Source organism: Cetorhinus maximus, chromosome 20 (genome assembly GCF_964194155.1).
Source record: "Cetorhinus maximus chromosome 20, sCetMax3.hap1.1, whole genome shotgun sequence".
NCBI lineage: Eukaryota > Metazoa > Chordata > Chondrichthyes > Lamniformes > Cetorhinidae > Cetorhinus > Cetorhinus maximus.
Window position 1 is genome coordinate 50,725,354 of NC_135898.1, and position 26,907 is coordinate 50,752,260.

Below are 26,907 nucleotides of genomic sequence, written 5' to 3' on the forward strand. Positions count from 1 at the left end.
TTCAAAGGCGATAAAAAATTAAAACAACTTCTGAGGGCAAACCCGTATTTTTACCCCAATTAAAACGGTTAAACCCCCCTCCCTAATTCACTTTTTTCTGCCTTTCTCTTTCTCAAACTCTTTCGAGTTATCAACAGTCACAGATTGCAACTCTTTCGAGTACAATCACAGTTCTTGGTTTCCGGGAGTGGGACATGAACCCACAACCCTCTGATTCAAAGGCGAGGGTGCTATGAACTGAGCCAGGACTTGCCGTCTTCAGTGGTAAGCTCGAGGCGGAATTGGAAACAGGGCGACATCGGAGCGGGTCGGATAAAATCCGATCTTTAAATCCCCTGCCCGAGTTCTCAGGTGTCCACAGGTTCCACGGAGCAAAATCATCTAAAGTGCTGCCTGCAACTCAAAGTGTAAGTGCTTTTTATTTTAGCAATCTCTCTCCTCGATGCATGTCCAATGGGCTGCTGACCCTGTGAAAGTTGAGTCAGCATGAAAGAACCCCTAAGTCCCAAACCATTGCAGGCTCCTTGGAGTTTTCATTCTGCTCCTTGAGAGCCGCATCACAACTGTCCGGGTGGTTCAACCTGTCTGTGTTCTCTCCTGCAAGTAGCTGCGATCTGACGTGTAGCTTCAGCAGGTCAAAGCAATTGAACACAGCAGCCAAGCTCAGCGGCTGCTCCCCGCATTCAGCCCTGACCTGTACTTCCCCTCATGGAACCCCTATCCCTTCACCCGCAACAGAAGAAGACAACCACAGAGCAATGCCACTCAGCCGCACACCATCCTGATGCAAGTGTGCACTTCAAAGAGCTCCGAGATCATTGCCGCAGAGCATGAGGCCATGCTGTGCTGGCATGCACCCTCATAAAGTGAGGCCACCAAGCCAAACAATGCCAATCCATCACTAGTATTCAAACCAAGATCCACGAGCCCCTCGCATCATATAACCATGCCTAGCTGATGTACCAGGCATGTAGCTTACACACATGCTGACCTATGTGCTTCATGTACTCTAATGCTAGAATGTCTCAACCAGCCAGCAGTCAAGGGAGCTGGGGCTCGACCTGTCCAGGTTTAGCGGGCAGACCTGCAGTTTAACTGACCTGCAGCTCCTCATTCAGGCAGTCCGGGAGAGGTGTCAGATTCATTACCCAGACTACAAGATGTCACTAGCAATCACCAAGAGAGTTTGGTTGGAGATTGCTGATGCTGTAAGTGCCACTAGGGAGCAGCACATGGTCTCACTGCCAGAAACGATTGATGACCTTCTACATCTGAAAGATAAGCGAGGCCTCCAACTAGTCCAAGAGGCCCTTGGCACACCGCCTGCAGAATTTACAGCAGCTGAGAGGGCACATGCTGCTCCTCAACTTTGGAGGGGTGCATACCCAGGACACTCACAAAGTGTTCAGTGGTTCTGGAGTCATTTGGAGATGGTTGCATGGAGTCTCAAACCAATTAGGAAGAGCTGCCCTTTTCCATGCAAGACCACACTGCCTGAACGCCCTCTTCCTCCTGTCCTTGCAGGAGAAACAGGCAGATGGCCTGGACTGCGGGTGACACACCAATGCTGCAGACAATAAGGGCATTGAGATAGCAGCGGAGATCGCCAGGGTCTCATCATATGAACAAGTTGGTGATGGTGAGACCCTCATTCCAGGTGCTCATGGCCATTGAAGGGGCTTATATGTGCGTGGTGTGGTGGCGGTAGTTGGATGGGGACGGTGCGTTTGTGGAGTGGGAGGGCACTGGCTTTGCATGACACCTCATCTGAGAGCATGCTGAGCACTGCAGAGCCTTCAGAGTCTGTGAGGTTAACTCTCATGAGCTCCTTTTGTGTCCGAGCACCCTCACAAACTGAGGAATCCTTCGGACATCAGGAGAAAGAGTTGTCTGAGGATGCACCACTCATCTGACTAACGCACCATCCACCAGTGCAGAAACTAGCATCTTGGTGGGTACGTGCCACGAGTAGAAATGGTGACTGGGTGAGGAGAACAGCGTTAGTTTGCAGGAAGAGGTGTCTGAGGCAGAGGGGCCTGTTGACATATCCTCTCAGAATTGGAAGGATGGTCACATTGATGCTTTGGTGGGCAGTGAGGAATGGCCTCATGAGTCTCAGTTTGGGGTTAAGTACTTGGAGAAACAGCAGATGTGTAGCCATCTGTCAGAGTTCCCTGAGGTGGTGCGGGCTCATGGACTACAAATGGAGGAGCCCATAGAGCTTGACCATGTCTCGGGGCATGAGGGCATGAGCTCCTTCTATAACAGAGTGGGGAACCTCATGGAGAGCCACATATGGAGCACCTGTGGTGCATTCAGGAGTGCATAATGTCTTGCACAGAGTGCAGGGCACTTTAAGTTGTCTGGACCAGTCAGTTCAGGATCTGAGCATTGATGTCCTTGGAATACATGAAGTGCTAAACTTCCGGAACAGGAAAGTCATGCAGGTGGCCCAAAAGTGGCTGCAGGGGATGCCAGCTTCGCCTGAGTAGAAGACTCCCTCAAACCAGAAAGAAAACCTACCAAGGGCTGAGGATGTGCAAGAGTGCTCCATGTAGCTTGAGGTATCCTGATTATCCTCGACTACCCCGGCCCCTCTGACAGAGGGATCGTCTCTGATGCAGGCCCCAGTGACAATGGCTGGCCCTGCAGCGATGCAGGTAGCAAACTCCCAGGAGGGACCTCAATGGGTCCCTTCATGACTAGGCCAACAGCCATGGTCCTTACAACTAGATAGCCAAAAATTTAAGCAGACTGCCTCCACCTCCTCTGACGCAACAGGGGGAGCACTATGTAAGAGTGTTTGAATGTATAGGGTACTGAGTCATGTAGATCGTTGTCGTCATCGGCGGTCCCTTGGAATTGAGGATGACCTCCATCAGGCTTGGTGAGACTTCAGATCACTGAGGAGCCCAATTCTGGACCCACATGTTCTCCCACAGCGGGGGGGCACGTTGTTGCGCAGGGGAGTGGAAATCGCAGCCCCAGATTGGCTTCCTTCTCCTCCCTCTGCTGCCGCCATTCCACCTCACTGTTGAGTCGCTGAGCCTCGAAGTGACTTGTGCCTTGATGGAGCAGGTGGTGCCATGCAGAGCAATCGGCAGCATTCTCCTCCCAGTCAGTGGTGTTAATGCCTCTGTGCTTTATGGCGACCTTGAGTGAATCCTTATACCTTTTTCTTTGGCCACCTTTTGAGTGTTGGCCAGCGGAGAGCAATGAAAAGAGAACCTGCAGAGGGAGGCAGTTTTCGGACATCCGACGCAATGGCCCATCCATCAGAATTGGTTCCGCAGGTGCAGGGCGTCAATGCTGGCGGACGCAGCTTCATGGAGGATGCTAGAGTTAGTCTGGCGGTCCTCCCATTTGATCCCCAGGATTCAATGCAATTGCCACTGATGGAAGCTCTTGACAATCTTAATGTGGCATTAGTGGACAGTCCATGTTTCGCTGCAGTAGAGGAGGGTGTTTAACACAACGGCTTTATAAACCAGAACCTTTGTTGACACCCAAAGGTCCCTGTTGTCCAAAACATGTTGGTACAGATTGAAGAAAGCACCGCTGGCACAGTTGACTTGGTGTTGGACTTCCTCATCGATGGTAGTCCCTTGGGAGAGGTGGCTGCTGACCAACTGAACTCAAGCTGTTTTGCTCTTTCTCTCTACATGCCTCATATTGCTAGGAAACAGCATTGTTTGTCTACTTTGTTTTAACTTCCCTAAAATAGAAGGATTCCCGTAGGGAAATCCCTGTCCCCAGCCTAGAACTGCATTTCTTGCAGAGTTGGCTAAACAGGGCAATAAAAGTCCAGACAGATCCTACAAAGCAACAAACAGTGAAATAGTCAAAGTAAATCAACCTGTAGATCTAATAAATAAAATGTTCTCTTCAAATAGGCACCTGGCTCAGTGTTCCTTGTCCATTACTTTTTAGAGGATTCGTAATGATTTGGCTCAAATCTGATGTGGAAATGGAAGAAAGCAGCAGGAGAGTTAGGCATTCCCTTTGATCCTCTTTAAATCTGGCAAAATAGGCTCCAAGGAGGTGTTCAAGGGGAATGATGCAACAGTATTTCTGGAGGAGAAATCTGATTTTTTTTAACTGACAGAGTTGAGGTTAATGTAGTCCTACCATGTTTTATGAACTTTATTGCCTAAAACTGCCAGAAAATAAATGAACATCAAAGAAAAATCTGATGTTTTAAATCACCGATGATTGGCACCTATCTGAGGATTGTAGTTCTATGCAGAGATCCATTGTAACCAATAATTGTTTCCAAGGAGGTTCTGCTGGTCTCCCACCAAAGTTATAGCAAAGGTTGGTAGAATCCCTGATAATTTCAGAGCCAACATTTCCTCCTGTTCTTAAAATTAATGGCCCAGATCTTCCATCCTCCAGATCGACGGACCATGTAGAAACCGCAATGCACTGACTCCATGGAAATTTCCCAGGAAGTTTGACCTTCTGATGGGCAATTTCCCTGCTCTCCAGGATACTCCAAAAAAGTTTTTGAGTCTGAGCTAAAGTCGGAGACTTTAGACAGTTTCAACTTGCCTGGAAAATCTTAGTCCCAACTCCTGGGTAACTATACTGAGCCCCCAGGCTTCCCCCGCCGTCCCCGTTCCCCACCCCCACTGACCCTCCTCACTCCCTCCCAGCCCCACCTGACTAGCTCCTACGCCTCTGAACCCTCACTCCACATTGACCTGACCTAGCCTCACCACCCAAATCCCTCCCCCAACCCCACCACTCCTCAGATTCCCCATAACATGTCCTGACTAGGCCCCTCCACCTGACTCCCTGCACCCCAACCTGACCTGACTGGCCCCTGACCTGACAACCTGTCCTGACATGACCCATCTACTCACCTCCCCACCTGCCACCCCACCACCTCACCCACCTGCCACCCTAGCCACCTGCCACCTCTCTCACCTGCTATACTACCCACCTACCACCTCACTCACCTGCTGACCTGCAACCTTACTCACTTACCACCTCATCTACCTGCCACATTACCTACCTACTCATCCTACCATCCTACTCATTCATCCATCACCCATTCACAAGCATTCACACTGGACATTTAAACTTAACTTATGGCAGCTAGTGCTGTAAAAAGGGGGCATGGCTTCTGCACTGATTCTCTTTGCTGCTCTTTGCATGCATTCTTGCGCTGAGGGAGTTATTCTGTGTGGTGGATCGGACATCCGAGCCTTTTCAATGTATGCAGGCAAGTGGTCAGTTTTCTGTCCGATCAGCATCAGACATAGGCGTTCTGACACATTGGAAATTTTGGGACAATTTTTCCCATTTTAGCGAATAGGCTTGTGATGGCTCTTTTTGTATTGGTTTGAAATAGACTGTGAATTGTAACATTCACAAACTAGCCATTCAGACTTTAATACACATCAGCAATCCCTGTAATATGAGACTTTTCTTAAACTTGGAGAATACTTACAAAAGGTCTCTTCATGATTATTGCCATACACAACAACTTTCTGACAAACCACTTATTGAACACAAGTTTCCACCAGTGGTGTGGGGTCTTGAATTTACTGTTATGTACATATTAATAATCATTATTGAATATGCATTCTGCAAGCTGTATATGTATATTGCAATCAAGGATGCCAAGCAGAATGAAGCCTCATTAATCTGGATGGTGTTATGAGTACATTAAGGGCTGGATTTTGGCTACGGAGGCAGGTAGCTTGAGTAGGGAAAATTCCAGCCTCTCTAAAAAGCGAGATTTTTGTCCTTAGGTGCAGGGGAGGGGATTAGGTTTTGATGTGGAATGGAGTCAGGCCTGCAAACCCCAGAAGCAGAGTGCAGGGGGCCACAGGACAAGCGAGTGCTGAGGTGGGCTGGTTAGAAGGCCCACTTCAGTTCCCTGGAACTCCCAGTTCTTTTAGAAGATTTTAGGCCTTCTAGTCCTCACCCCTTACACCCCCTCACTTCTCCGTCCACCCCCCCATGGCTCCTCATACCCTCCAAACCAACTACATAGCCACTCACCCAGTATCCACCATGGGCAGACCTTGGGAGCCACGTGGAGATGAAATAAATTGACTTTCTAATAATCTAATACAGCTCTCGTGCAGACTGAAAAAGACTAGTGAAAAATAAAACTCGCATTCATGAAAACTTCAAAGCATTTAAACCTCCTGGTTAATTTCTTTTAAAAACAAACTGCTGTTCATACCCCTAATCCTATAATAGCCTCTTGAAACTGTCAATAAGACTGTGAACTCCACCTCCTGCTGAGAATATTGTAGTTTTTGAAATTTAGCCCCTTTCCCCCACTGGCAAAAATGGGATCTGCCAGATATGGGGGCAGGACTTCTGCATCCGGGTACCACCTGCCATTTTTAAAGGTCTAAAGAATCTTTGCAACTCTGCAAATATCTGGCTCTGTGTTTGAATGTGAATCTCCTCAATTAGATGTTCTACAATACATGAGATTAACAACGATAGTCTAAACTAATTTTGTAATACTTTGTAGTCATCTTATCTCACTAGGATCTTGTATCGTTAATCTTGTATAAGGTTAAAACATGTCATTGTAGAAGATTTAAGCTAACAGAGCAAACTGTACCACAAGAGGGGGTAAAAGCTCCAGAATTACATGAAAACAAAACAGCAAACGTGGTAGAGTAGTTCACGCATAATCAATTATATAAGCTTTTCGAAGAGCTGCAGTGTCCTCATCAATATTTATCCCTCAATCTACATCACAAAAACAGATTATCTGGTCATTATCATGTTGCTGCTTGTGGGAGTTTCTTGTGTGCAAATTTAACTGCAGTAATTTTTGTATTACAACAATGACTACAGAGATTGGATTTGAACTGATGAACTATAAAATTTGACACAATGTGGGTGGAATTTAATTGACATGGTGCTGGGCCCATCCATCAGCTGGAGAGCTTGTTAAAACTTTGCCCTGGCCATTTCTGGGAACCTAGTCGGGATTAAATCCCAATCGGGTTCCTAGCTCCTGCAGGGGAAATTTCCTCCTCTGTGAGTTGCTGGTCAAACAGAGGCTGGTAGCTCTCCAGTATCGGCAGCATCAAGAGTGATGACCATTGCTGGTACTACAGGAGGTCCCCAGGAGAAGGATTGTTGCTGGAGTCCCGGAACACAGGAGGTCCTGTAGATAGAGGGGAGGGAGAGTATCTTCCAGCAGTTCCCACCCTTGCTCCTGGCAGGTCTCTCCATTGGGCACAGGATGCCCAAGAAGGAGGAACCTCCAGCAGACTGTAGTCATGCCTGCCAGGGTTTACCTGGCAGTTTGCCCAGATAGCACAGTCCTCACCCACCACTGCTTGATTACCAGTAGCAGCGGGATGAGGTCCTTGGCGGCCCTTAAGTGGCCACATAAGGACCCAATTGCTTCAAGGTGGGAAAGCCATTCTCGACTGTTCCTGCCCTGCACTTAATTGGGGGCATCAGGAAAGTGACAGCCTTTCTACCCCTTGTCTTCCCATGTCACTATATGGACCCCCCCTCCCCCCCAGCCTCCGAGTGGGGGAACATTAAACTTGGCCTTGTGTGTGCTATAAAGACAAAGTTCAGATCAAGCCACTTTTTTTGAGAGCTGTTATGGTGTTCATTTGAGTCTTTTTTAAACAGCCTTTATTAAGCAATTTTGCATTAAATATTTTATATATAATATGCAATTTCAATTTAAAAACTATGTTTGACAAACCAAATGTAGTGGCTAGTTCAGATTAATACTTTGAGAACAATATATAATACATTACAGGGTAAAGGAGCCATTGGTTTTACTTTATGCTATAGTTAAATAAAGCTTATTTCTGTATGCTGTGTTTCTGTGTGTTTTTGTTCCCAATAATGCAGCTTTTTCTTGTAATTTAGTAGAATCAAATATTAACATGTTGAGTATTGTAGAAACTAGTTATGTTGACCTATGAATGTTAGGACTGATTAGGTCAAATAAGGTTTTCCTTCTTTTAAAATTTCCTGTATGCTACTCTTCATGTAACCTATTTTGTATCTGACCTGGGAATTTCCGATGCTGGAATGTATCTATTCCACTCACAACATTAATATCCATAACCCTGATGAACACAAAAATTCACTAAAATATAAGTTGAAGCAAAATTCTATTTTGAGAAATCTAAAGCACCCCAAAGCTTTAAATCTTACAACATCTGGATGATCTGAGCTAAAATATTTCAGAACTAAGGAAAGGACATTGTTTCTTTTTACGTTACCATTCTTTTTGTCTTTGGTCTCTGGGTCCTGGAATCTTGTTCCTGCAACCTGCAATAGACAATACAAAATTCCTTTGTGGCTCGCATCCAGACATCATTGTTTATTCCAAAAGATCAGTAAAACTATACTGCCAAAGACTGAAAAAGTGAAATAAATGTGAAAAGGGCAAAACCTTTTACAAATTATTTTGCTGTGGTGGTCATGAGATGATTGTTGCTTTTTAATTTTTGCACACAAAATATGAAATGCAAACTGGAACAAAAGAAAAATAAGATAAAGTAAAAGGCAAAGGTTGGAGGAAGAGTAATGCATGAATGCATAAAGTGTTCATATGCAGTTTCCTTGTGTGCTATTTCAATGGTATTATTAACCATCTTAAAATTATCTTGCCATCTTCAAAAGTCTCTTGGAAACCTATTTTTAGATCACACCTTTTATTTGCTTTCCCTAACTACAAGTGTCCAATCCTTCATCCTTTGTGAATTGCCTTGGGATGTTTTGTTTTATTAAAGTTCTTCCTTAAGTGCAAGTTCGTCGCTAATAAAAAAAGAGGCATCGTGCACCCATTAGCACTACTGCTGGCATGGATGTTTACTCCTAATTTATATGTGACTTGTTTGCCCAGATTTGGGATGGGGCTATGGTGAGGACAGGAACTTCCACTCTGTCGCATTTAATGTGCTGCACTGGCACTCGTGAAATTCCTTTTGTTGTAACTGAGGTAGTTCTGTATGTAATCATTTCAATTTCTGATGGTTCAAGATATGGTTGGCTTACCAAGAACACATCCATAGACATTTACGGACAATTGTAATTGTCTCTTTATAGTTTCCTGTGACCTCTGCAGAGTTGATGAGTGTGCCTATGTAAAGCTATAGGTAGCAGAATTGACTGAAATGTGAAACTTTCTCAAAATTTATAACCATTACCATTGATTTTTTTCCCTTCAATTTTCCTTGCTTTTCTCCCAACGGATGGATCCATCCTGAGTATAATTCTCATGAAGAGTCTACCCCCTTGGACCTTCAATGGGCTGAAAAATCAGGCAGCTTCTATAGTGGGCAGGTGAACTGCCGAAGCTGAAAATCACTCCCAGAGTTACAGCTTCTGTTTTGTGCTTCGTATTCACATTCACCAGTAACTGTCCTTAAATTAGTCAGCCAGAGACAGCAGGGTTTCATTCAGCTTAGGTTTATCTAAGCTTTGACCCATAGGTGAAATTATAATTTGTTAGCGCATTCAGCTATCTAGTTTCATAAGTGGCAGTAGAATATTGGAAAGCATGCAAAAAGAAAATGCTATTTGCCCGCCAAACCTGCTTATTCCACAAACAAGATACAATCAGTGTTATCATGTGTACACCCCCCATCCATCCACTTCAACTCAGCCTTCTGAAATAATTTAAAATGACAGTTCTCTATTATAATCAATCTAAGTTTTAAAATGCTTATCTAATCTCACCATCTCTATTTAAAGAACAAATATTAAAATTAAAATATTGGGCTAAATTTCAGAGGTAGTTCTCCTAATCGCCTGCCATAACTTCAACTGAAAATTCCCAAAAACCCTGAAGAAATGGGGTTTCCATGGATGCTCCACTATAGCTAAGGTGATGATTGTGTAATTCAACCAAATGCGCACTTCAAGAAATATCCAAATCTTTAAAAAGAGCTAGTTATCTAGAGTGTCAACATCCAGTGAAGATCTTGGTTTTACTCCTGTGGGCAAAGTCTCAGTATTATATGGACATGAACTATACTCAATTTGTAAATAGGAATGTACAAATCGTGATGAAACCATGAACAAATTCTCTTAAGGATGTTTTTTGAAGTATGTAAAATGCCTGCTGAGTATGTTCACTTTTTGTTTTTATTAAATACTTACAGTACTGGTCTGATCAAAGGTTGACTCCTTCAGCTTTTTCCCATGTTGCATGGGGTCACCACAGTGCTGGTTAATCATGCCTCTCCATCTCCATTCATATCAAACAACATTTTGGGATTTGGTGGGTGCTTTTCTTTACAGCCAGATGCCCTTCCTGCTGCTAATCCCATTTATCCTAGTTGGGGACTTGCAGAATTGCACACTGGCTTCCCTGCAGCACTGGCTGGTGCTTCATGGTCAACAAGCCCTGGAGTGGGATTCAAACTCAGAGCATTCTGGTTCAGTACTAGTGGTGCTACTGCCTAAGCCACAAGACCTGAATTCTGTTCAAAAGTTGACTGTCATTAAAAATTGATCTGAAATGTCAGACTGTAATCCAGCACTGCTAAAATGTACTATTGGAAAAAATAGCTAAATCAATCTGATTCACATATATTGATTTATATTTTTCCCCATCCATCAATTTTTTTTCTCTCTGAATATGCTAATTTATGCTGCGATACAAATCTACAAGTGATAGACTTGGCACCTCAATCATGCAAGCACTCTTCATGTTATTGTTTAGTCAGTGAACTTGGTAATCAGAGCATCACAACCAAACCCAATCTTGACCCCATCTCGTATGCATATGCATACATATGCTTCAATTAGGGTCCAGGAATGTGAACCCTGAGTATTTTTGGCTGGCATAATTGTTGTTCTGTCAGCTGAAGATGATGGAGTTATCTAACTGGTGCTAAAGAAAATATTTTAATAAGAATGTAAGAATTAAACAGAGAACTAACCTTCACTGCTTCTGCACAGGGATCACAACAATAATTTTTACTTATATCTAGTTCCTTTCACATAGCTTCACAAATAGGTGAAATTAAAACAAAGTCTCTGAAATTCGTCAGAAGTTATAGATAAAAGTGTAACCTTAAGACATCCATATAAGCAATGGGATCATTTATAAACAATATTCTGTCTATGTCCTTTCACTAAGATTATCACTGCAGTTGTTACTGTTGTTGCTCCCTTCTCAATGGCAAACTGTAGTGCAGAGTAACATATTTGCACTTTAAGTAAACCACCGCCCATTGTTGGTGTATAAAGGCAAAGAACCAATCTGCTGGCAATCAGGCCCACTAAGGTATATCTAGATATTCTACTGTTGTAAGCAAAAGTATGAGAATTTATCTTTCTATGTAAAGAAAGAATGAAAGAAAGAACTTGAATTTATGTAGCATCTTTCACAACTTGAGGTATCCTAACACGTTTTACAGTCAATGAATTTTTTTTGAAGTGTAGTCACAGTTGCAATGTAGGGAAGTAATATAGATAGACTTCTGCGTTTTACCATCTTGGCCATTCATCAACAACCGCTACAGGTGCTGTTTCATCACTGATGTTTTGTGCTGTGTCTCCACAAACACCTCACTGTGTAATTGCCATAAAATGTCCATATCTATCCTGATGCACGTGCAGGTGGTGATTGTGGTGACTTGGTTCTTCTTGTTCTGTGAATTGTACAGCGGGACCTTAATGATTATATAGAATGCCTATTCAAATAGGCTCACTATAGTCATTTACATACAATCATTGTATAAAGCCATATTTATATACTATATTATGAAAATCACAGAATATGATTTATGAATATATATGTACACCTGAATCACAGTGGGTCAAGAGTTAGGTTAGCTGTCTGGGTTGGAAGCTTCTGATGTAGTATAGACAGAGGTAGGGCTGGTACCCAGGCTGGGTGGGGCCTGAGCCTGGGATGGTGCTATTGGGGCGGCCTGAGCAGCAGTTTCACCAGCTCCAAGACCCGGTAGTGGGAGTGGGATCATGATCAGTGCGCTCATTTTATTTAGAGGTGAGTTATTGAGGGGATTTAGTGCTGAGGTAGGAATTTCATTGAGCAGGTTTAGTATTGAGATGGTTTAAGACCATAAGACATAGGAGCAGAAGTAGGCCATTTGGTCCATTGAGTCTGCTCCGCCATTCAATGAGATCATGGCTGATCTGATAATCCTCAACTCCATTTTCCTGCCTTTTCCCCATAACCCTTGATTCCCTTCCCGATTAAACATCTATCAATCTAAGCCTTGAATATACTTAATGACCCAACTTCTACAGCCCTCTGTGGTAGAGAATTCCACAGATTCACTACCCTCTGAGAGAAGAAATTCCTCCTCACCTCTGTCTTAAATAGGCGACCCCTTACTCTGATATTATGCCCTCTGGACCTAGACTCTCCCACAAAGGGAAACAACCTCTCAGCATCTACCCAGCTAAGCCCCCTAAGAATCTTATATGTTTCAATAAGGTCGTCTGTCATTATTCTAAACTCCAAGGAGTACAGGCCTAACCTACTCAACCTCTCCTCATAAGAAAATCCCTCCATACCCGGGATCAACCTAGAGAATCTTCTCTGGACTGCCTCCAATGCCAGTATATATTTCCTTAGATAAGGGGACCAAAACTGTTCACAGTATTCTAGGTGTGGCCTAACTAGTGCCTTGTATAGTTTTAACAAGACTTCCCTATTTTTATACTCCATTCCCTTCGAAATAAAGGCCAACATTCCATTTGCCTTTCCTATTACCTGCTGAACTTGTATGCTAACTTTTTGCAATTCATGCACGAGGACTCCCGAATCCTTCTGTGCTGCAGCTTTTTTCAGTTTTTCTCCATTTAAATAATATTCAGCTCCTCTATTCTTCCTGCCGAAGTGCTTAACCTCACATTTTCCCACATTATATTCCATCTGCCAAGTTTTTGCCCACTCACTTAACCTGTCTATATCCCTCTGTAGGCTCTTTGTGTCATCCTTACCACTTGCCTTCCCACTGTATTTTGTGTCATCTGCAAACTTAGTGATAGTACATTCACTTCCCTCATCCAAGTCATTAATATATATTTTAAATAATTGTGGCCCCAGTACTGATCCCTGTGGCACTCCACTAGTTACAGGTTGCCATCCTGAAAATGGCGCCCTTATCCCAACTCTCTGTCTACTATTAGTTAGCCAATCCTCTATCCATGCTAATATACTACCCCCAACACCATGGGCTCTTATCTTATTAAGTAGCCTTATGTGTGGTACCTTATCGAATGCCTTTTGGAAATTCAAATATGTTATATCTACTGGTTCCCCTTTATCTATCCTGCTTGTTACCTCCTCAAAGAATTCTATTAAATTTGTTAGGCATGATTTCCCCTTCATGAAGCCATGCTGACTCTGCTTGATTATATTATGTATTTCTGAATGCTCAGCTATTACATCCTTTATAATAAACTCTAACATTTTCCCAATGACAGATGTTGAGCTAATTGGCCTATAGTTACCTGTCTTTTGTCTCCCACAACTACACGAAGGCCAGAAAAGCTCAGTCCAGCAAAATGGAGTCCTCTCAGATGGCTTCCCTATTTTCAATGGTGACAAGCAAGATTGTGTTCTGGGATTAACTCTTTTCTCCATTTTCTTGAGTATGATGCTTCAAAGACAAAGGCAGATTTGACAGAGGGCATATACATCTACCTCTGAACAAACAGAAGTCTCTTAAACCTGCAGCAACTACTGACACATGCCAAAACCTCAGAAGAGCTCATTGTGGAGCTACCGTTTGCTGGCAATTACACCCTTCTGGCATACATGAAGGAGGCAATGCAACTCATTATAAACTGTCTCTTGAGGCAGGAAATGCCTTTTGTCTTATCATTAGCCTAAAGAAAACAGAAATTCTGTACCAATCATCGCCTGAGGAAATTACAATCCACTGCAGATCAGCATTGACAGCATCAGCCTCAGTGTAGTAGAACAGTTTACCTATCCAGGCAGCATTATCTTAAATGATGCCACTGAAATCACTGAAAACAAGCATGCAGGTGCAGCAAGAGGTTAAGAAGGCAAATGGTATGTTGGCCTTCATTGGGGGAGGGCTTGCGTACAGGAGCAAGGATGGCTTACTGCAGCTGTACAGGGCCTTGGTGAGACCATACCTGGAGTATTGTATGCAGTTTTGGTTCCCTTAGCTAAGAAAGGATATACGTGCCATAGAGGGAATGTAGCGAAGGTTCACCAGACTGATTCTTGGGATGGCAGGATTGTCGTACTAGGAGAGGATTAGGTCGACTAGGCCTATATTCACTGGAGTTTAGAAGAATGAGAGGGGATCTCATTGAAACGTATAAAGTTAAGACAGGGCTGGCCAGACTGGATGCAGGGATGCTGTTTCCTTCGGCTGAGGTGTCTATAACAAAGGGCCACAGTCTCAGGGTAACGGGGTAGCCATTTAGGACTGAGGTGAGGAGAAACTTCTTCACTCAGAGGGTGGCGAACCTGTGGAATTCTCTACCACAGAAGGCTGTGGAGGTCAAGTCATTGAATATATTTAAGAAGGAAATAGATAGATTTCTAGACTCTAAAGGCGACAAGGGGTTTAGGGAGAGAGCAGGAGTGTGGCATTGGGATAGAGGATCAGCCGTGACCATATTGAATGACAGAGCAGGCTTGAAGGGCCGAATGACCTAATCCTGCTCCTATTTTCTATGTTCCTATTAGGACATAGACAATTAACTGCCCAAAACTAACAGCTCCTTTGGCAGCCTCTCAAAGCATGCCTGGCGAAATTATTTACTATGCATCTCTACCAAAATTCAACTATACAAGGCAGTTGTCATTACCACCCACTTGTATGGGTCAGAATCATGGGATTTGTGCAGAAAGCAAATGCAACTGCTGGAACGCTCCCACCAATGCTGCCTTTGATCTATCATGAACATCAGATGGCAGGACTACATCACAAACATTAAGTCCATAACAGAGCCAATCTTCCCAGCATCAAATGCATTCTCTTACAATGCTAATTGTGCTGGGCATGACATGTGTCACACATATGAGGATTCTAGTATGCCAAAAGCAGTCCTTATGGTGAACTATGTTCCAGTAAGCGAGACTGAGAAGCACCTCACAAACACTTCAAGACCAGTTGTCTCCCTGGGTCAGGTCTCTCATCCTTTTATTCTAAGCCCCTTGGTGTGTCCCACCTGTTCGACCTTTTGTTCAAAAAAGACAGAAATTGGATTTTTGAAAAGCCAGCTCTGTCTGACTGACATTGACAAACGGGTGTGGGAGCAGGAGGCTGCCAACCGAGTCAGCTGGTGCACAACAACCAAGAAAGCAACCTATAAGTTTGAAACAAACAGATGCGAGGCTACTGAAGATAGGCAAAGACACAGAAGGAATCTGCTTATACCAAAGCCCTTCCAAACCAAGAGTTCTTATACCCCACCTGCTCTTGAGCCTCCAGATCAAGAATTGGCCTCTTCAGTTACCAACAGTCATGCCAACTATCACAGAGTTAAGCCTTCAATGATCTTCGCTTGCAAAGAATCTGCCATTGTCTTCATGTAAACCACACCAGTCTTTTCAAGCTCTAAGCTTTTAGAGTAGGCTCAAAATTAATCATCTATTCTCTTGCATTTTGTTTAAGGTTTCTACTGGCAATGTTTATCATCTGATCAACTTTGATTCTGAGACATTAAGTATCATTATTATAATTATAAGAGCTATGTGGACTGAGACAGGGTAGTTTAGTATGGTAATTCCATTTTACGGTACACTGTTTGCAATCATGGTCTGCATAAAATAATTTCTATTTTCTCGTACCAATATCCCTGTTCCAACTTATTAACCTTTCTGTGAGTGCAGCATTTTACTTGCCTTTCCAACAGTCTCAATTTGTCAGTAGAATGGTTTCACTTTTATTAGATATTTGATAGGAGGAGACAATGACAAGAATTATGGTAAGTGCATTCATGTAACATACATTACTCAGCAAAGTATTCATTATTGTACATTAACTATAGACAAAAATCTTTCAATATAAATTGCTTACCAAAACGTTAGCAACAAGACTAAGCAGGGCTATTAGGAAGGTTATCCACCTCAACTAAGCTTATTTTGCTGATAATACATATTCAACATCCAAATTGCAGGCTTCACATCTCAGAAACAATTACATCGTTTCTCTATCCTTTATCTTTAAACCTGCAATTCTAGCCAGTAAGATTAATTGAACAAAGACAATATTCCTTTCGTTGTTTAAGATCCATTTCCAACCTGTGAGTAAAACATTTTCCCTTCGATTAGGCGCATAAGCTACACTAGAAGCATTTGTTTTACACAAGCTGGTCTATTATTGTCAGGTAGAACATAACTATGGCACTGCCATGAGCAAAACAAAAGCTGAACAGATGGGTATCCCTCATACATTGATTGGATAGAATTAGACAGCACTATGAAGTTGCAACATGGGTTACAATTCCACCTCTGATTCCTCATATCATGAATGGCCAATCTCAACATTGTCATTGAAAGATGCATTGATATTTCTTCAAATTGAGAACAAGAAAACCGGAGCCATGGTCACTCTGACTGCTCTGTGTGCCTCCTAGCAACTAACTGTGGAATGGTATTGGGCTTCTCAGCTGTAGGAGTGTGTGATAAATGGAAACTGACAGGAAATAACATCACCAAAAAAAAAGACCTGCTGATGATATCACTACGCATAACTCAGGTATATTTTCCAAAATTACCCACAGAAAGCATTCTACAGCTCATTGAGCTCCTAGAGATGCGTCTAAGGAGAGTATGAATTTGAATATCCTCTTATAAATGGTAGGTGGGATCAAAGTAATTGCCTAATTTCAAAATTTTAAAAAAATTATGTTTTATTTTTCCATTTCCTTTCTTGCCATACAATCAGTTCCCAGGTTTCTATTAATCGTACCCAATTTTCCTAACACCCTTGCAAGAAACCTTTAAATTATGTTTGGTGCCTGCCCATGATAATATTACAGAGACTGGGAACTCAATATGTATGGAGCAATATTCATTCAGTAGCACAAGTTTAATCTCTACCCCTCACAAATAATATTTTTAATTAAGTGATGAATGGTCATTATATGTGTACAACAATGTAGCCTGTAGCCTCTGTAAATTACACAGTTAGGCTTTCTGAGAGACACAGATTTCTGATACTGAGCATTATTCTTGGACCTATGACGGCCTTTGCATTTTATTAATAGTTGACCGCTAATGGTAATATATCTTAAACGTTAAATATGAGTTAACTGTAAAAAGAAGCTATTTTTAACATTTAAAATGTTATCTTATTTTCTTCCATTTAGTTCTTGTTAAGCCATAAACCATTGCCTAGGCAAGCATTCAGCAATGCTCTGCAACCACTGATCCTGATCTAACCACTGGAAGTAAACAAGAGCAGCCTAGAAATAGTCATCCACTAATTTCCTCTCTTCCTTACTTTCTGGGACATCGTACAAAACAGAGGACAGTACAATAAAGCAGAAAGCAATTGTAAGAAATAAAATGCACCTTAAGTCTTCAAAAATGCTTTCACTATAATGTATGCCAGTCATATAGAGTTCCTGTCCCTGAAGCTGGGTGAGGATTAAACGACATTTTAATTAGGAAAGCATAGAATCTTTTTTAGTTGTTTCTCTCGAATATAGACACAGACATAGAATTCGAAATGATGGAAGAGACAGTGATTTTGATTTGCCTGTATTGTCATTTTAATTGTCAGTGACAGTGAAAAGGCACATGCTGCACAAAAAAGGAACATGCTACAGAAAAGATACTGAAAGAAAATCTTTAATGTGAGTTAACTATAAGGAAGATTGTGCACTTGGCTTTATCTCAATGTGCAAACTTTCAAAGAAACATATGGGACAGCATGAATCCATCATTTTCAGTTTCTTGGTCTTCTGATCTTTCTCTTGTCCATGGCCTGTCTAAAATTAAGAGTGTAAAGTGATCGTAAACGCTATGAACCCACTATTTAAGTGACTTAAATGGAATCTGCATGTGCTGCCTACCTTCAGGCTGGCAAGGACATGTATATTGGTGATTATTATTAATATTAAGCATATCAACTGCATTGTAATTTTACATTGTAATTAAGTGCACTTCGCTATTTGGCTGGCGTCATAAGATCATAAGAAATAGGAGCATAAGTGCTCCGCCATTCAATAAAATCATGGCTGTTCTGATTGTGGCCTTAACTTCACTTTCCTGCCTGCCCACCCATAAACCTTGATTCCCTTGCTTATCAAAAATATGTCTAACTCAGCCTTGAATATATTCAATGACCCAGCCTCCGCTGCTCTTTGGAGAAGCGAATTCCAAAGTCTAATAAACTTCTGAGAGAAAAAAATCCCTCTTCATCTCTGTCTTAAATGGGAGACCCCTTATTTATGTATTGTGCCCCATCGTTCTAGAATTCCCACCAAAGGAGAAACATCCTTCCAGCATCACCCTGTCAAGTCCCTCAGAATCTTATGTTTCAATGAGGTCACCTCTTATTCTGCTAAACCCCAATGAGTGCAGGCCTAACTTGCTCAACCTTTCCTTGAAAGACAACTCCTTCATGCCAGACATCAGCTGATTGAACCTCCTCTAAACTGTTTCCAATGCAATTATATCCCTCCTTAAGTAAGGAGGCAAAATTACACATAGTACTCCAGGTGAGGTCTTATTAAGGCCTTGTACAGCTGACTTCCCTACTTTTATACTCCATTCCCTTTGTAATAAAGGCCAAAATTCCATTTGCCTTTCTAATTATTTGCTATACTTACATGGTAGATTTTTGTGATTTATGTACCAGGACACACAGATCCCTCTGTACAACAGATTTCTCCAGTCTCCATTTAAATTCTGCTTTCAATTCTTCCTGCCAAAGTGACAAGCTCACATTTTCTCACATTTATACTGCATCTGCCAAATTTTTGCTCACTCACTTAACTGGCTATATCCCTTTGCAGACTCTTTGTGTCCTATTCATGACTTGCTATCTTATCTATCTGTGTGCCGTCAGCAAATTTAGCTGCCATACATTCAGTCCCTTCCTCCAAGTCATTAATGTAGATTGTAAATAGTTGGGGCCCCAGCACTGATCCATGTGACACTCCAATAGTTACAGTTTGCCAACCTGAAAACAACCCATTTATCTCAATTCTGCTCCATGTTAGCTAACCAATCCTCTATCCATTCTAATATGTTACCCCAACACAATGAGCTCTTACCTTGTGTAGTAACCTTTTATGTGGCACCTTAGCAAATGCCTTTTGCAAATTCAAATGCACCACATCTACTGGTTCCCCATTACTACCTTGCTTATTACTTCCTCAAAGAACTGGAATAAATTAGTCAAACATAATTTCCCTTTCACAAAACAATGTTGACTCTGTTTGATTGTATTATGATTTTCTAAACGCCCTGCTCTCACCTCCTTAATAATGATGTGAGGGAATCTATATTTTTAAATTAAATTTGTATATTTTTGAGGCATACTCTACCTCAAAACAGAAGCTGAACTGAAAATGAAACTTAAGGGAAACAGAAAAGGTAAATACAGAAATGAAACTGAAGTTCCCAGTCTCTAAGGAAATCAGGAGCAAGCTGAAGTTGAGAAGTCAAAACTGAAACCTTCTTGAAAGATATAAAAGGACATGGATCAGTCCAAGCCCTGCAGTAGCAGATGTTGAGTCCACTGGAGCAGAACTGAAAAGTTGATGAAGACTCAAGAAGAGACTAGATCCAGAATCTGAGAATAATCCAAGAGACTGACTTGCTGCAGCTGTTTCTATTACTTGAAGACAACAGTAATTGATCAATGCCATCCAGACCAAGTTGAGCAGATGGTTCTGCAGATGTGTGCCATTTATGGTGAAGACCATCCCATGGAACCCAGGTTTTTCATGTGCTGCTGTTGGCTGGGGATCAGACTAGCTCCTACTAGGATTGGAGCTGAAATTCCTTGCGAGGAAGACAGAGATTGAAGGACTTAGTGACTGATTGTGATCACCAAAATCTGAGTGGACTGCTGAGCCAATTCGTAAGACCTGTCTTAGTCGTATCTGCCATTCAATGAGCAATTTATTCTTTATATTCAACCACAATTTGTTTGTTAATTCACATTTAATGCATGTTAACCCTGGATGTTAGAGCATAGGATAGATAATATTTAGTGTTTGCTTTGTTGACACTTGTATAAAAAAAATATTTTGCTTTAAGCTGTGGAATCTTGTGGCTTCATTCCCTTAGTAAATAATCAGGATTTCGAACTTCGCTTGCTTTTAAAAAAAAAGTTATTGATCCCTACCAAGATCATAATGAATTCAAGCCTTCTCTCTAAAACAGATGTTAGGCTAACTGGCCCATAGTTTTCTGCTTTCTCGCTCCCTCCTTTCCTGAATAGAGCAGTTATATTAGTGGTTTTCCAATCCATTGGGATTGGAACATTAATGTAGCGTTGTTATGATCACTGATTTTTCTGCATCACAACACAGGAATTGCAGAGGCTAGTCTATTTCCGTTTCTACTGACTAACCTGCAGTATTTTCAAGGCTCCTTGTGTAACTCACACTAATTTCCACACATCATGCAGTTTTGTGAATAGGAAATCCATTATAAAGCTAAGCAATATTGCTAAACTAAAGGACTTGTATAAATCCAACCTGGACGTTATTGCTCTTTTAATTCTTTTTATGCTTCAAAGTTACAGGACAATTTCTTTTATGCAAGTACATTGTGTCAGCTCAGATAGGTTTCAATGGGAGATTGAATTCTACCAATAAAGACAATGGAAGCATATTTCAAATCTTCTGAAGAGGAATATCAGGATGTACTTGCATCTATCAGTTCAATTAATTTAGTTTTGAAAATATATGGCCCTGCTTTGGTCAGCAAAATGAATCTTTAAAGCACGAAGCATAGCCTCTAAATTGATATTTTACCAATCCCTGTCTGACTTCTGCTAAAAATAATTACTTTACTTTTGCTGCAGAGATCATAAATAATTCATCTGTCTAGTCAGGGATCAGCCATACATGCTCAATTTCTTAGCATGCCCCAGTTTTCTCATTCCAGTGTAGTTCATCTGTATAAAGCTCAAAGAATACCTTATTTTCTTACCTGGATGCTAACACTTTTCAGTCTACTACATTTTTCTCTATCTCCAGTTGCAGGGTTCAGGAGGAAATCCTGAACCATGTTGGTAATGCATTATTTTACACTGTTTTGCTTCCCTTGTGAGCTAAACCTGTTGGTGACTGTGTAACTGCGACCATGCCCTTCAGGGTTCCTCTTTCTACAATCTTTGGCATACATTGCAATGTTGAAACAAATTGTGACACTACAATGATGTATGTGGCACTAATGATATAAAAGAACTTCTCAGAACAGTTTACAGTGCAGACAAGTAAATATAAATGATGGCTAGATGACTTTCATGACCAAAGACAGGACGAAAGAGTTGAGTTTTTGAAACAAAAACAGGAAATACTGGAAATAATCAGCAGTTCTGACAGAATCTGTGGAGAGAAGCAGAGTTAATGTCTGGAATTTTGCCTGAATCGGGTAGCCAAAGCCCTCCCACTCTGACCTCCACTTGCAGGGTGATCTCATGCTGAGCAGCTGCCTATTTAATGGATAGAGGTGGGGTTGCTGATGGCTCTGCATCCACAGGTGGAACTTGAGGCAGTGGCCTTGTCATCACCTCATTTGGAAGGAGATGCAGGCAGCATGTTTAAAGGGCTGCCAGCACCCAAACCCTGAAGAAAGCTGTGGCCAGCAAGAAGCCAGCAGTGTGATACAAACCGCTTTAAGCCTTAGACCACCCCTCTTCAGCCTGAGACCAGCACCGTTCTGCTTCATACCAAGGATCCTCTGTCAGCCTTATACCAGCAGCTACAAATGTTTTGGCCAACCAAGGCACAGTGGAACCTACTTGTTGGTATGCCGCAAGTCAGAACCCATGTGGCTGCATAGTTCAGTAATTACTCCTTGCATGTTCCCCTCTGGGCTACTCAGGCAAAGTGGGAGGTCCTATCTCCTAAAGACCCAATGAATCAAGCTAGCCTGGATAGAAGTCGCAGAGAAGGTCAACAGCCTTGTGCTCATCTGGTGAATCTGCCTGCAGTGCAGCAAGAGTGTCAACGACCTTCTCTGCTCTGCCAGAGTGAGTGACAAACCTCAGTACTCTTTGGGGGAGTCAGCATATGGGTAAGTATGATGGTGTGGATACTGGGGGGAGAGAGTCCACAATGTTGGTGCCTATGGGTGGAGGATGCAGCATCTCCTGGGAAAGGAATGGATGCAGCTCTGTTAGGAGGCACAAGCCTGCTAATACGGAACTGTCCAAGGGTGGTCCAGAGTGGTCCAATGCCACATACATGTGTTACAATCTCTGTAGAGACCAATAACTTTTCAAAAGAAATTCAAACTTCCAGTTAATAGCTGAAAATATGACACTACAAGATTTCACAATTTAAGGCTTTTACTGAAACAAAAGACTGAAAGCATGATTGGCTAAACACTATTTTTGTAGGCCACTTATACTTTAAACCATGAAACAGAACACTCCCCTTTTACTTTTAGCACAACCTAAACCACATTTCACAGCTTTACTTTACACTGTCCTTTAAGTAGACATTCAAATCTCCTGGAACCAGTCCAAGGTTATTCTTAGCTCCTGGGAATTTACTTCTGTTCTTTTCCTTTCTCATCCTCAGAAATTTTATTTTAAAACTGTCTTTCACAGTGAAGTTTTTTCTCTTGAGATTCTTCCTCTAGTGCAAGCTAGGCAAATCTTCCAGCTTTGTTTTAACTCCTCACGAATTGAAGCACGAGCTCCCACATGCGTGGTGGACCACAGTGCCTTGCTGCCTATAGCTGCTCTCCAAGATCCTGGTAGACTAACCTTATTTGAGGGATATCTTAGACCCTTCCCCTCTCAAAGTCCATCTCTATGTCAACATGAATCACATGAGCCTTGATTTCACGTAGAAATGCTGATTAGCTATCATTGAGACATCAACTCTCTTTTATCTTGGAAGTAAATGGATAGTTTAAAACACAACCGTTTGCAACTTGTCATTCTCAACACTTCCCTGGTACTTTGAAGGTTCAGAGTCTATTCATTGTTAGCACACAGACTGCTGCCATTGTCTCCAAGTGTAAACACCTTGTACCTTCTTCCCAGTAAATCAATTTCCCTTTAATCTCTAACTAACAAACCACCCAGGTTTACTGTCAGGCAGACTTCAGAACAGGTTGCATGACCTCCTTCATTTTATCTTAAATTAAAGACACAATTAAATTATTCCAAAAACATAACAATCTTATAAATCTCATAATCATAACATATGCCATTGGCCACAGATGTTGCAGCAACCATGCAAAGTGATTAGGTATTTTGTGGTCACTAACATTATTCTCCTGTGTTTTCACAGGAGAAAAAAGCCCAGAATGCCAGAGAGATAGAACGGAATGGTGGTGGCACTCTGCTCATAGCAATCTTGACTGTAGTGGAGCAGGAGGTGCTAGAGCTGGCAGGATACCAGAGCAGCCGCTCCATTGAAGATGGTGTGATCAGAGCTCAGATACTGTCACCTCAGTGGGTATGTGCTTGGGGGTGGATTCAGAGTCACAGTCTGGTTCAAGCACCACACGCCTGACCAGCTGTCAGAGCCGAGGCCACTGACAGTTGAAGGACTGAGTGAGGCTGAGTCCCAATCTAAGCCCCAGGCTGATAGTGTGTCTCTGAAGTTGTCCATAAGCTGTATTTCGCAGTCCTTGGAATGAGGGCTATCTAGTGTCTTATACAAATTCAACATGACCTTCTTAGTCATATACTCAATGCCCCTATTAATAAAGCCTAAGATACTGAAGAGGTAATGTTACACTCTCCGATCCCGCAATGACCACAGAGACTCAGGCTTCCTTTTAACCGGTTTTATTCAAGCATATGCAAGGGAGCCGTAATCATTCCTAAGAATGAAGACCCAGCTCCTAGATTGATTACATTTCATTACTTTTGTACTTTTTCTTATAATAATACATTTGAATACATCCAATCAGTAACCGGCACACCAATCCCAGGCTAACTCTATCCTATTGAGTGCATAAACATGTAATTTTGCTAACCAATTATTCTAAAGGATGTATACATAATTATATTATCCAATCAAAATTAAAACACGTATGCAAAGACCTTGGTTCTCACAACTCAAGACTGTTTGTGTTTCATCAAAGCCCCCTCTTTGTCCATTGTATATCTTCCCATATCTGAGCTAAAGTAATCTGCCCCTTCCCTATGTGAGAAGGGAGTACACTTAATATAATTTATGTCCTACTTTTGTCTCCAGTCTGACTCTCAAGGCTGTGCAATGTTCATCTAGTAATCTTCAACTCTCAATATGTTTAGCAGCCATGTAAGCCTGGAGATTTTAAGGGTTTTTCAGTAAACTCTTACTGTATTCTCTTTTAGCATTTTTAATTTCCCCCTAACAATACTATATGCTTTATTAACTGCTCTCTCAACATGCCCTGCCATCTTCAATCACTTATGTACATATACGCCGAGGTCCCTCTGTTCCTGCACCTCTTTTAGAGTTCCTCCCTTGATTTTATACTGTCTCACAATATTCTTCCTGCCAAAATGTATCACCTCACACTTCTCTGCATTGAACCTCATCTGCCATTTGTCTGCCCAACCCAGCAACTTGTCTATGTCCTTTTGAAGTTCAAGACTATCCTCATCACAGTTGACAATGTTTTCAATCTTTGTATCATCTGCAAATTTTGAAATCGTACCCTGAACACCACAGTCTAGATCAATAATATATATCAGGAAGAGCAAGGGTCCCAACACTGACTCACGGGAAACTCCACTGCGTACCTTCCTCCAACCTGAAAAACAACCATTTATCATTACTCTGTTTCCTGTCACCGAGCCAATTTTTTTATTGAAGTGCCTGCTTTCCCTTTTATCCTATGACTTAGAATTTTGCTCACAAGCCTGTTGTGTGGCGCTGCATCAAATTCCTTTTGAAAATCCATATACACCACATCAGCAGCATTGAAACACTACCCCAGCAGACCAATCAGTGGCTGTCAGAAATGTGTGCAGACCTGCATACCATTGCCTTGTCCCTGAGCTCACAGGAGCAATCGCAAGGCATGAAAGGGAAAGAGGCGAATGAGGAACCAAGCCTTTGTCCTTCTTGGATCAGCAGGGAGGTACAATTAATGTGCCTTGCAAGTGATGGTGAGCAGCTGACTTCTGCACCTGGGGGCTTCTCTCACAGTATTGTGAACAGTGGCTCATCAGCCCCTCTTCAGCCATTGAAATCAATGCCCCAAGTAGCCTCGATAACAGAGGAAGGCCCAATACCTCTCCAGTAGCCCTCAAGCTTGAGGATGGCTGCCAAGGTCATCCCAAGCCATGGGGCAGAAAGGCCAACAAACTATCTCCATCACAGCTGGCAGTGAAGAGGGAGCCCCACATAGGAGCACACAAATGAAATTTAATATATCACACTGGATGTACTTGAGGGCCTCAAGAGTGCTCAAAAAAGTAATGATCATCTGCCAGTGTGCAACAATTATTGGTTTAAATGTTTAATTTGACTTATGAACATCTTCATACATGCTGCTGGCCACCCAGCAATGCAACAGTGCTATGTGCAGGGCTGGCTGGGGGCAAGCATGCCATGTGGGCTCATCATTTGCGCATTGCAAAAACAACAGTTACTAGTGGATGAAGGGGTATGGGCTTCCAGCAGAGGTGTGTGGATTTTTTGTGTTTGGAGTGTGAATCTTTATTTGGCTATAGGGTTGAAGTGGTAAGGATCAGGGGGAACACATGAATATAAGTGCCTCCTTGCACCTAGATCTTGATGCCCTCTAAGCGGCCTTCCATGTCTGTCAGGATTGTTCAGCTCCGCTATGTCTTCAGCAACCAGAGCTTCACCCTCTGCAGTGCCATTTGTGTAAAGTGCAGCAAACCAGGAAACCCTTGCTGGGGCATTTTGAAGAGCACCACCCGATTAGTTCAGGAATCTGAATCTCATCTTGAGGAGACCGATGCTCTGTTCAAAGGTCACTCTGGTCGCAGCATGGTTTGTGCTATAGTGTCCCTCTGCCTCGGTCCTACAGCTCCTTATTGGTGTCAGCAGCCATCTCTTTAGTGGGCATCCCTTGTGTGCCATTTCTGCAGATGTGCAGGGTGGAGTGAAACGCTGTGGCACCTGAGAGTACTGGAAAATGTTAATGTTGTGATTGAAACACTTCTCAGTCTAAGACCACTCTTAGGACTCTCTCCAGTGAGGCCCCTGCCCCGAGGGCTGACTGCTCAACCAGGCGGAAAGCCAAAACAAATGGTTGCCCTTCTTCCTTTCAATTTAATGAAAAAACCTCAGTGAACAGCTGCCAATGCAACAACACCAACAACTCCCACCATGTTGCCTCCTTTTAAATGCTATTTAGGCTCTGAGCCCCATGTTTGCAAAATTCTGAGAGACTCATAAAATTGCTGTTAATTGCCTATTCAATGATCTTAATTGCTCGTTTAGAAATTGAGAGCGGACTCCTCACTTTACTTACCATCCACTGCTGGTAAAGTTGTGTCCCGACATCATGACATCAGGCCTGACCCTGCGCCATCTCCCGTGATTTTATAGCCCCCTCCCCCCAACTTCCACCTCCGTCACTGTCTATTTTTCAAATAATTCCGGCCAAAGTTGCAGGTCTCTGACCTTTCATCTGACCTTCGGCTGTAAGCTCCAACAACTGGTGGAATGTATCAAACAGTGCGTCCTTTTGGCTGTTTACAATAGGCAAATTACTGACTGTACTAAACCAGCCCGTGCTTGCAAAACTGAGCATATAATATTAGATGTGATTCCTCAATTGGACAGTACTTGCTGAAAATCCCA

At 42.4% G+C, this 26,907-nt stretch overlaps 1 protein-coding gene across 1 annotated transcript in view; it reads left to right on the forward strand.

Moving 5' to 3' along the window:
• The first annotated feature begins 276 nt into the window (after positions 1-276).
• Positions 277-26,907, forward strand: part of hspa12a (heat shock protein 12A) — a 205,575-nt gene continuing 178,944 nt past the window's right edge. The window contains exon 1 of the mRNA XM_078564662.1: positions 277-407. The gene's annotated coding sequence lies outside the window, so the exon portion shown is untranslated. The remainder of the gene's footprint in view (positions 408-26,907) is intronic.